At 40.1% G+C, this 12,529-nt stretch overlaps 1 protein-coding gene across 4 annotated transcripts in view; it reads left to right on the top strand.

The window, feature by feature from the left end:
- Window positions 1–168: 168 nt before the first annotated feature.
- Window positions 169–12,529, top strand: part of SF3B1 (splicing factor 3b subunit 1) — a 60,360-nt gene continuing 47,999 nt past the window's right edge. For 2 of the 4 annotated variants that reach the window (XM_042949581.1, XM_042949580.1), the window contains exon 1: window positions 169–272. The gene's annotated coding sequence lies outside the window, so the exon portion shown is untranslated. The remainder of the gene's footprint in view (window positions 273–12,529) is intronic. The other 2 variants (XM_042949579.1, XM_042949577.1) reach the window with 2 other exon arrangements.

The following is a 12,529-nucleotide window of genomic DNA, read 5'->3' as shown; positions in this document are numbered from 1 at the left end:
CTTCCAGCCAATCAAAGGGAGCTCAGGGCCGCCTGGACACACCCCTCTTTCCTGGCGGAGCTCCAGTTCCCGCCGCGCGCTAAGGCGCCTTTTACGTAAGACTCATCATGACCTTTCACCCCACCTCCCGCGCTGGAACTCTTCTCCGGATTCGCCAACGGCCACGTTCTCTTAGGCGCTGCTTGAGGTCGTGAGGCTCGGCACGTGAGCCCAGTCCAAGGGCGGGAGAAAGCTCGAGGTTCTGGGTGTTCGTTACGTAACTGTCCAAACCGGTGAGTGCTGAGCCGGACTGCCATCGTTCCTGGCTGCGAAGTCTGGCCGTCAGTCTTGCTGTTTAATGATTGTCTAATACAGTACCTGCCGTGCTTACCCCATGAAATTGTTGCGAGGGCAATATAAGGTCATGTGCCTAGGGAAGAGACTCCGTTCTATTTGCCTTCCTCTTGTCTGGCCAACATTTTTATTGGTGTTCATGTATAGTGTGGGTTTCCCATAGTGCAGACAAACCAGACAACTTTGCTTTAATTTACCCATGTCAGGAATCAGTCATCAAGTCCTGACATTCTTTTCTTCTCTGTTCCCAGGTCCTTATTTAATCTTTGTATGTCAATGTCCTGTAAACCGGATAGCAGTACTACCTACTGAATATGGTTTTGAGGAGCAAATGAGATAGTTGATTAAATATAATGAACAAATATTGGGCACGTGTTATAGAAAAAAAAAATCAGGGTAATGAGGTGGACAGGGGTAAGGTGTGGTGCTAATCTATGTAGGGTGGTCAGGTGGGCCTCTCAGGAGGTGATACTGAACAAAGGCCTAAAGTGAGGAAATGAATTATGTGAGTATTTGGGAGGAAAGTAACTTCAGGTGGAATAGCAAGTGCAAAGGCCCCAAACAGAAATAATGTTGCCTTGTTTTATGAAGAGCAAGGGCTTTGGATCACAGTGAGTGAGGAGGAGCGTGGTAAGAAATGAGGTTAGAGATAGTGAGGGCTTTATCATAGTGCCTGGGAGGCCATGGTATCAACTTTGGATTTTATTCTAAGTGTGCAGGGAAGTCATGCAAGCTTGAGGGTGGAATAGTGACTTGATCTGATCTACATTAACAGAAATATTCAGCTGCTGTGTGTATATATGATTATTTTGGGGGTGATATAAATAATGATATAGGGAATTTGTCATTTTTTATTATTTTTCTACTCTTGCTTTGTTCATTGCAGTCATCCCTTACTAGATGCTTTGTGGAACGAGTTTAAATGGCTAGCTACAAAGTTTATCAAACACTTTTCAATACAACACATAACATACTTGTTGAGGTGGTGTATAGCTGCATCCAAACGATTCTGTATTAAATTACTTTCAAATGCATAATCCCTGCTATTCTTGACCTCAACATTTCCAGTAATGTCTTCCTTAAAACAAATTTTTATCATATTACTCCTTTGCTCAAAAACCAGTTGTTACCAGTTGTCTAGGAGATATAAGCATTACACTGCCACCTCCTACTTAAATTCTATTTCAAACTATTGATATTGTTAACTGGAAGACCTGTTAAACATACTTGTCAGTACATGATGTGCTTAAGTACTTAATATAAGGCTTTGTTTGTTTATTTTGAGAGAGCACACATGCATGCACAAGTGGGGGAGGGGCAGAGAGAGAAGTAGAGAGATAGAGAATCCCATGCAGGCTCCGCACCATCAGCGCAGAGCCCAGTGTAGGGCTTGAACTCACTAACTGTGAGATCATGATTGGAGCCAAAGCCAAAGTTGGACGCTTAACTGTCTGAGCCACCCAGGTGCCCCAACACTTTTTAAAAATATATATATTTTAGACAGAGTGAAAGTTGGGGAGAGGGGCAGAGGGAGAGAGAGAGAATCTTAAGCAGGCTCTATTCTCAGCACAGAGCCTAATGTGGGACTGGATCCCACAACCCTGGGATCATGACCTGAGCCTAAATCAAGAGTTGGATGCTCAACTGACTGAGCCACCCAGATGCCCCAAGGCTTTCTTTTATTAAATTCACCAAACATTTTTTCATTCAACTCTTCTCAGACATATGAAAATACCTACTGAATTGGGTCACTCAATTGAATAGTTTCCCAATTTAAAAAACTTAAAAAAAAATTTTTTAATGTTTATTTTTTAAAGGGAAACAGAGAAAAAGCATGAGTGGGGGAGGGCAGAGAGAATGGGAGACAGAATCTGAAGCATGTTCCAGGTTCTGAGCTGTCAGTACAGAGCCCGAAGTGGGGCTCAAACCCATGAAATGTGGGATCATGACCTGAGCCGAAGTCAGACAGTTAACCAACTGAGCCACCCAGGTGACCCCCCAATTAAAAAAAAACTTTTAAGGCAAATAAAAGAATCTTTGTAATAGATGACATCTTCTCAGTAAAGGAAATAATGTCATAAGCTTAAAGGTGATAATAAACTCCGTTCAGTTTCAGTAGATGACAGTGCTTCTGTAAATTGGGGGTTAAATGGTCTACCAACATAAAAAGATTGGCAATAAATTAAAACTCAGCAGACACCTGTTGGAAGCAATATCTTAGAGTCCAAACCAACTATGCTGTCAAAAATATATTTGACACAATATCATATATTAAATATTTTTGCCAAAATAATTGAATCTGAATCTGGTGAAGCTTTCAAATAAGCCAGTTTATACAGGGGATAGAAGAACATGTTAAATGACACCATGGAGATACAATCTGCCAAATAAGATGGGAAATTTTATAGGACAAATGCCCCAATTTCTTCAATAAATGTCAAATAAGGGAGAAGGGGGCAGGGGACTAAGGTAGATTTTTTTTTCCTTTGAGTCTGGTTGACACACAGTGTTATATTAAATAAGTTGGATAAGTTTATACATTATGATATATTTCACCATAAGTGTAGCTACCATCCATACTGATTAGATTTAAAAGATTTTAAGAGGCATTGTTTGGATTTTGTTTTGAACAAACTAAATGTAAAAAGACATATAAAAGCATGAGAAATTAAAGTGGAATCTCTACTTCAGTAAAGATTTATATTGAGGATTTTACAAGTGAAATATGATGTCTGTAATATGTTTTAAAATAATCCAACATCACGGGGGAGCCTAGGTGGCTCAGTCAGTTAAGCGTCCAACTCTTGGTTTTGGCTCAGGTCATAATCTCCCAGTTTCATGGATTCGAGCCCTGCATTGGGCTCTGTGCTGGTGGTGTGGAGCCTGCTTAGGATTCTCTCTCCCCTCTCTCTCTGCCCCCCTCCCACCCACACTGTCTCTGTCTCTCTCAAAAATAAATAAACTTAAAAAAATAATAATCAATTGGGGAGAGGGTGAAGGAATAGAATGGATAAAACAAAATTGATCATTTGTTAATTATTGATCTGGATGATGAGTAAATGGGGAGTGTATAATAATATACCCAAATTTCATGGATGTTTGAAATCTTCCATAATAAAACTATATATGTATGTATACACACATATTTAATTTCTGTTTTCATGTGATCTTGCCAAATGAAATCCTCCTGATTGACTTCCACTTAGAATCTCACTTTGTTTGACCTTTTGCTCATTTCAGAACCCTGAATATAGACTGAATAAAACCAGAAAGGCTTCAGGTAAATAGAGATGGTTATGACTTTGTGCCAATACTATTTATAATCAACTCTCCAATCAAATGAATATTGGGTGAATTTTAACCACAGAACAAAACCTTTACCTAAACATCACATATTTTTTCCTGAAATAAAGCAAAAATTTTAAAATTAATCTCATTATTTATACCTTTTTGATCAGCAAAATAATATTCCCAGTATGCTAAATAATTTTATACAGGGATTATCTTCATGAAAATGTTTGGTTGAAAGAACACATTCCTTTACTGAATCAGGAACTGCATTACAAGAGGTTAGTGCTATTACAGATGTTAGTTGCTGATGAAATTAGACTATGGAAGGGCATTAACTAGATAGTTTACCCTTACTCACTGGCTATGTCAGTCAAGGACTAGTCAGGAAAACTATACCAGTTATTTTAAACAGAAAATTTAATATAGGGATGTTGTTAAACAGGGGTTGCAGAACTATGGTGACAAAAAGTGGATACTGCTATAAGAAAGCAGTAGTGACTGCAAGAAGTAAGTACCACTCTGTGTCCCCAAGACCACTGCACTGGTAGGTTAGTGATTTGCTGAGAAGACTCATGGGACTCAACATATAGTTGTACTCACAGCTATGATTTCTTACAGCAAAAGAATATAAAGCAAAATGAATAAAGCTTTGGAAAAGGAGCATGTGGGATATCTAGGGGAACAGGGTAAAACTTCCAAGGGTCCTTTCCCTGTGAAGTTGTAGAATCACACAGGATATGCTTACTTCTGACATTCTGACCACATGTGTGAAATGTTGCCAACCAGATAACCTCATTAGAGACTGTCATATACCCAAGTTCCAGACTCCACAAACCATATTGCTTGCACAGTTTAGGCACAGTGAGGCAGTCTTATCAGTTCTGGGAATGGTGAAAACTTACCTGAAATACAGGTTTTTAAATGCCTGCCAAAGGCCAACCTTGTAAGCAAGTTTTTCAAAGAATAGCAGGCAAGCCTGACTTTTCTGCATACTCCCCTCCTACTGAGGGAACAAGGAAAAATTCTGGGCTATCAGAACTTAGAAACTTAGTGAAAGGGTCCCACAATACTGGGACTCAGATCTCTGAGGGGAGACCAGTGCTTGCTCGGCTGATAATAGTGCCTAAGAAGCATAAAGGTGACATATCTCCTATTCCCAAACTCCACGGAGCTGGGACTCAGGTGTCTAAGCAGGAAGCATCAATTGATAATGGGGCATCTAATGGGATACAATGAGGCCTTACTGAGAACATAGGAAACAGTTTAAAAATAAGTAACTTGCACACACTAGAAACCAGCATGGCCAACAAGTCAACACTTATCTTCTGACCTTGACTCAAAATGCTGCTTTGTAGGGACCCCTGGGTGGCTCAGTTGGTTAAGTGTCCGACTTCAGCTCAGGTCATGATCTCACAATTTGTGAGTTTAAGCCCTCCATCAGGCTCTGTTGCTGACAGCTCAGAACCTGGCTTCAGATTCTTTGTCTCCCTTCCTCTGCCTCTTCCCCACTCGTGCACACTCTCTCACTGTCTCTCTCTCCCTCACAAAAATAATAAACATTAAAAAAAAGTTCTTAAAAGAATGCTGCTTTGGGGCACCTGGGTTGCTCAGTTGGTTGAGCTTCCGACTTCGGCTCAGGTCATGATCTCACAGTCTGTGGGTTCGAGTCCCGCATCAGGCTCTGTGCTGACAACTCAGAGCCTGGAGCCTGCTTCTGATCCTGCGTCTCCCTCTCTCTCTGCCCCTACCCCACTCTCACTTTGTCTCACTCTGTCTCTCAAAAATAAATAAATATAAAAAATTTTTTTTTTTTAAATTTTTTTTTTTTCAACGTTTTTTATTTATTTTTGGGACAGAGAGAGACAGAGCATGAACGAGGGAGGGGCAGAGAGAGAGGGAGACACAGAATCGGAAACAGGCTCCAGGCTCCGAGCCATCAGCCCAGAGCCCGACGCGGGGCTCGAACTCACGGACCGCGAGATCGTGACCTGGCTGAAGTCGGACGCTTAACCGACTGCGCCACCCAGGCGCCCCAAAATTTTTTTTTTTAAAAAGAATGCTGCTTTGTATTATATGACTTCTTGAAAGATGAAGCAGCCACTCTGTAATACCAAAATATTAGAACTGATTTTTAAAACAGCTCAATTAGAGTGAGTCAAAATTGGAAACTTGAACAAGTGATTCAAACCAGAAATGTAAACAAGAGAAAAGAAGATAATTGACTACCCAGGAAGGGCCACAAAAAGTAACAATATAGTTTAGGGGCTCTTCTCAGCTTTCCAGATTCAGAGATTTTTAGGTTAGGGCACTCAGAATTTATCAAGAAAATGGATCATCCTAGTTATATGACCAGCCTCTTATCCAACCCTATAATTCTCCTTTTGCAACTCCCTGCCACACACTGTGGCATCTAGTCACAGAACTGCCTCTAGATTCTACAGACCCCGTGGTGTTTGTTGCCTACGCTGTCTTTTCCTGGAGACTCTTCCTATTCCCACTTCCATCTCCTCTACTCCCTTTCACCTGGTTAATTCTTTCTTCATCCTATGAAACTGATCCAGTGTCACCCTATCCAGAAAGTCACACCCTAGGAATTATATATAGCTACAAATAGCGTGGTTTGATATTTCTGTACAGTTCTAAAATCCTACAAATATATTTATTCTAACCACTTTGTATTATAATTGTTCCTATGAGTCTTTCTCCCAGCCCTGGACTATAAAGCAGCTGAAATACTATGGTTTCTGTGGTATTTCTATAATATATGAAAACAATAGGCAAAATATTTTATACTAGGATTACCATTTTAAAAATCTGAGACATAGTTTGTATTCTCCTATCTTCTCTTTTTGGTATTAAACATTATTTCTTTTTTTTGAAACATTATTTCTTTTTAAAAATATTTATTTTTGGGACAACGCAAGTGGGGAAGGGGCACAGAGAGGGGAACAGAGGATCCGAAACTTTGTGCTGACAGTCTGACAGCAGTGAGCATGACGTGGGGCTGCAACTCATGAAATGTGAGATCATGACCTGAGCCAAAGTTGGACACTCAACCAACTGAGCCATCAAGGTGCTCATGAAACATTATTTCTTTAGTCAGTTTGCGTAGAATGTGGGTTTCAGATTTTTCAGCTCTTGTGTCCTCCACAAGTAGTATATTTTGTTGAGATTGCTCCTAAAGATGCTTTTGTTACATTAGCAAATTCTCTTGCCACCTGGGATGTGGTTGGTTTTGGCCAGGGCACCTTCCCTCACTTAAAGCCATCAGTTACTCTCTTAGTACTGTCACCTTATTTCATTTAAATTAAGCCTATTTCCCTCTTATATTTTTTCCTTTTACCTTTGGGATTATTTTTCTTAACAACAAAAAAAGAAACAAATGAATCGGGGAGTGCACTTTGTCTTCTGTTATATTGAGCCATCTACCTGAGGTAACAGAACTAATTTCATTATTCTTGCTTCAAACAAAGGCCTTTGTATTTTCTTTTTTTTAAATTTTTTTTAACGTTTATTTATTTTTGAGATAGAGAGAGACAGAGCATGAATGGGGGAGGGGCAGAGAGAGAGGGAGACACAGAATCGGAAGCAGGATCCAGGCTCTGAGCCATCAGCCCAGAGCCCGACGCGGGGCTCAAACTCGCGGACCGTGAGATCGTGACCTGAGCTGAAGTCGGACGCTTAACCAACTGAGCCACCCAGGCGCCCCCTTTGTATTTTCTTTAACATTTTACCAAAAGCCTCAGCTCATTGAGTGTTTAGCTTTCCTTACACTATTTTTATGTTTCTGCCACTTAAAATTTTCTTTTTTTGTGTGTGGGGGGGGTGTCTGGGTGGCTCAGTTGGTTAAGCTTCCGACTTTGGCTCAGATCATGATCTCACTGTTTGTGAGTTACAGCCCCGTGTCAGGCTATGTGCTGACTGCTCAGAGCCTGTAGCCTGCTTCAGATTCTGTATCTGTACCTGCTCTCTCTCTCTTCCCCTCCCCCTGCTCATGTTCTGTCTCTCTATCAAAAAATAAATATAAATTTTTTTTTAATTTCTTTTTCCCCCCACCCAAATGTGGGAAAACTGCCTGGGGATTGCAAAGCACAATAAAACAATTGTATGAAAAGAGAAAACAAAAATAACCAGTCAAAACAAAGTTATTGTAGCTGGAAGTACTTAAAATTGGTAATTTGTATTTTTTTTTAAGTTGCATAGCTTTAAAAAAAGTTGCAAGATGATTCATTACTGACAAACTGTTTAGCAGTTTCATTTAAGAGGAAACAATATATTTAATAAGTTGCAATTTAGTAGATAATCCTAGACTTAATTAATTATAATGTAATTATATCACTTGATTTACTCTTTGGACTGCATTGTGATATTGTTAAATATGTGATTTTAAAAATTAGCGTTTTAACTTTCTTATGTAGAAGTGTATTTTCCACTCATGGGGGAAAAAAATAAAAACTTGAGATTATGGTCTACACTCAGAGAATGTGTTACTGCTTGGTTATATTTATTGGGTTCACATGTAAGACATTAAGGTATAAGAAGTAAATTATGTGGTCTTCAATTTAAGAAGAGGTGTGCAGAAACCTGATGTTGGGGAAATAAAACAGACTCTGAACTAAAAAACAAATGAAAACCTAAGAAGTTGCACAGCTTTAGGGAACTTAATAACAGATGAAATTTTAAATCAGTTAATATTGGCATCTGAATACAAAATGTTTATCAATATTACCTTTGTAGATGACTATCAAGGTATGTGCAGAATTTTCTAAATCCCCGTGTGTACTTTGTATACATATTACTCTGTTCTGTATGTTTGTCCATCTCTCTATTGCTGAATCTTAGAGACCTCAGATTTCCGGCTGAGTATGCCTTCATTTTTGTTTTTGTTTTTCTAGTAACGGATCTTCATATCCTTTCACTTTTTCAAGCATCTTCAAAAGACAACAAAATCTGTAAAAGAGAAATCTGATGTTTAATCTAAAGGTTGCCCAGGGCAAGATCTGTTTATCTCAAACCATTGGTGCAGCCTTTATGATATACAAACAAGACCCTTATGTATAGATAAGGCAATCACGCTATAATATCACCCTGCTGCAGTTCTTCAAGGCATATTGCACATTGCTCAGCATTTTTACTCAGTACATTCTTAGAGTACCAGTTCGTTATAAAAGGATATGTCAAGAACAGCTGGATGGAAGAACTGCATAGGGCAAGGTATGTGGGAAGGGAATCAGGGTTTCCATGCTGAGTGTGCCACTCTCTCTAGTGGCCACATATTCACCAACCCAGAAGCTCCTGATTTATTTTTTTATGTAGGCCTCCTTTCATCTTTTCTCCTTTTTGTTAAAGTCTAACTTTACCAGGACTTATTGTATTTATTCATATTAGCATCTTTATGCTTAAACTCTTTCCTTCTTTTTTGGAATAATTTGTGATTTTTATAGTGTGTAATTTTTGCCAACATTTACTTCTTACACAGTCTTCCCTTTAAGAATCTCTGGGTAGGGGTGCCTCAGTGGCTGAGTCGGTTGAGTGTCCCACTTCAGCTCAGGTCATGATCTCATTCATGGTTCATGAGTTTGAGCCCCACATCAGTTTACTGCTGTCATTGCAGAGCCTGCTTTGGATCCTCTGCCCCCCTCTCTCTCTCTGACCCTCCTCCCGCCCACACTTTCTCTCTCTCAAAAATGAATCAACATTTATATATTCAAGTCCCTGTTAAAAAAACTAGTCCTCTCTCTTTGCTTGAGGAATATACAGAGACCTCTGACTTATAAGACAGCAGGTACCTGCTCAGGAACTTTCCTTACTTTCCATCCTGGATCCCAGACCAGTAGCTGCAGTTAAATCATACTCTACCTGGCCAAGAAAATTCTGGACCTGTTAAGGATGGAAAGGGACACCTCAAAGGAGCTAAATGACCAAGCCAATAGGTACCATCCATAGCCGAAAGACGGCATAAGGAACTAAATTCTGAGTGTCCAAGGGGCGCCTGGGTGGCTCGGTCGGTTAAGCGTCCGACTTCGGCTCAGGTCATGATCTCACGGTCCGTGGGTTCGAGCCCCGCATCGGGCTCTGTGCTGACAGCTCAGAGCCTGGAGCCTGTTTCAGATTCTGTGTCTCCCTCTCTCTGTGACCCTCCCCCGTTCACGCTCTGTCTCTCTCTGTCTCAAAAATAAACGTTAAAAAAAAAAAAATTTTTTTTTTAATTAAAAAAAAAAATAAATTCTGAGTGTCCTAGATCAAGGGGCAGGGGTAGATAGCAGAACATTGGATAGCATGATATGAATCCCTGACATCCCATGATATGATATGCTGACAAGAATCTGGAAAGGCAGTGCTAACACTCTACTAGGATGGCTCTTAGAAACTCAGAGAAAGTAATGGCCCACATTAAGTGGCAGGAATGGCAGGACTACTGTGGGATATGGTGGACGAAGGGATGATCAAAAGACTCAAAGAAGTAGCTACGCTGGAATAGATATTCAATGCTAAGGCCGGAAAACTCAGCAGTTATGTTCCATGGGAAGGCTCAGAGAATACTCTGTTTCCTAAAGTAATAGGGAATGTGACAGAGCACCCGCATCACTGAATAAGACTGAGACTAGGGTGAAGTGAATGAGGTACTTGCCTCAGGTGCAAAATTTAAGAGAGTACCAAAAAGTCCAGTAACCAATATAAATAAATAATCCTCTAATACATTTTTAAAAATCAAAATTAACGCAGGGACACCTGGGTGGCTCAGTTGGTTAAGCGATTGACTTAAGCTCAGGTCATGATCTCGTGGTTTTTGAGTTCAAGCCCTGCATTGGGCTTTGTGCTGTCAGCACAGAGCCTGCTTCGGATCCTCTGTCCCCCTCCCTTTTTGCCCCTCCCCTGCTCATTCTCTCTGTCTCTCTCTCTGTCTCTCTCTCTCAAAAATATTTAAAATACATTATTAAATAATATAAAAATATTAAAATTAAAAAATATTAAAAATCAAAATGCAGAAAAATCCATATGAACAAGATACCAAATCTTAAAGACAGGATCAATGTTTCTGATTTTCTCGTTTTCCCCAGACTCAATATGGCCCAGCAAAGCACTGTTAGTTATGGTGGCTGTTCTTTACAGGCCTCTGGAGATAGTGGCAGATAAAGTTACAGAGCTGAGTTCCATGATAGCAATGGGGATGATGGGATCCCCAAATAGAGGCCACCTGGTGAAGTTTAACTATCAGAAGGAAGGTGGGCAGAATTATGATTAGCACAAGGTTAGAATGGCTGCCTGGAGGGTCCTGACCTGCAGAATGATATTTAGATGGTTGATTCAGTAGGATTTCCTTAGAGGCAAATTGATGGGCAGTGTACAGAAGTATTGTTCAATTTATTACAACCAAAAGAAATCAAGGATGGATGTTTAGGAGGTTGAAGGCAGCTATTCCAGTTAGGAAAGAAAAAAAAAAAAAAAGTGGTCCTTTCCTTTAGTTTTCAGACCTGAGCTAGTTTTTAAACTTAGAACGGTTTGATTTCAGACCATGTGATTGAAAGTGAAACTAGGTCCTCAGGAAGGACCATGTAACACCTTAGTATGTGTTAATGAATCCCCTAGTACTTCTCCAAAGGTACCTATCATTTGCTCTCAAAACTATACATTGGAAAAAGTAGAATAACCAAATATTTTGAAGGCTGTAGGCAAAATGTCCAAGTTGACATTGATACCCAAAGTGTCATAGTGGCCTCTCTTAGAATGGTGGTATATAGGGTCATAAATGTCCTGGCCCAGGTCTGGCTCACAGTGCCAAGTGTCATTTCCCAAGTTGCCAAATGTATAATTGTGATGAGCATAATAGAAGTTGGCCAAACTCTCATAAGTTCCAGAGCCTATGGGATAAGAACATAGCAGGGAAGGATACTGAATAGCTCCCCCCACACCCTGCCAAGATAGGAAATAAAAAACATTATTATATCCTAGGAAATATGGCAGAGATTAGTGCCTTAAAGACCTAAAGCATGCAAGGATGGTGGTCCACATTATATTTACAGTGACGTCAGACCCTTACAAAGGCTACACAGATCCTGAGGATGACAGTGAATTATCACATTCAACCAGGTAGTAGCCTCAATTGCAGTGGCTGTGCCAGATGTGGTTTCTAGAGCGAATTAAGAGATTAACATGACCTCAAGTACATGGTAGACAAGTATTGATCTGATGAAAGAGTTGTTTTCCATCCTTAACGGTAAGGAGTATTTAAACAGTATGCATTCTCTTGGGGTAGACAACAGTATACATTTTAAATTTTATCCCTGAATTATGTTAACTCCCCCCTAATGCAGTCTGTCATAAGAACTATCATAATACTGTCTTAAGCAACATGGACATCTGGACATACAGTGAAACCTTGGTCCACTATATTGATGGCATTATGTTAATCCTGTTAATAAGACTAGATGACCAGGAAGTGGTAAATACTTGGAGGCCTTGAAAGACATATGCTCCAGAAGGTGGAAGATAAACCCAAAAAAAAGAAAGGGTCTGCTCCATTGGTGGTATTTTTAGGGCAGGATTTCTCAACTGTGGCACAACTGACATCCTAGGCCAGAAAATTTCTAGTTTCAGGGAGCATCTTGTGCAACATAGGATGTTGAGCAGTATCCCTGACCTCTAGATGCCAGTAATCTCTCCCTTTAAGTTGCTCTAGGTGTTACAGTCCAATTCAAGGAGATAGACACAGAAACAACGATAACACAAAGTAATTACTTAGAGATGTCTGTGTTATTTCAGGAATACGGCACAGAAATATCAAAGCATACAATCTATATCTCAATCCTAGGGTGAGGTTCCTGGCTGGGGTGGCACTGGGCCAGTCTTACCGGATGAGGACTTATCATGTGACAGAGAGTAGAGGATATGGGGGTGGGAATAG

The sequence above is a fragment of the Panthera leo genome, chromosome C1 (assembly GCF_018350215.1).
Source record: "Panthera leo isolate Ple1 chromosome C1, P.leo_Ple1_pat1.1, whole genome shotgun sequence".
NCBI lineage: Eukaryota > Metazoa > Chordata > Mammalia > Carnivora > Felidae > Panthera > Panthera leo.
Note: the sequence above shows the minus strand (reverse complement) of the source record. Positions and strands in the feature narration are given on the sequence as shown.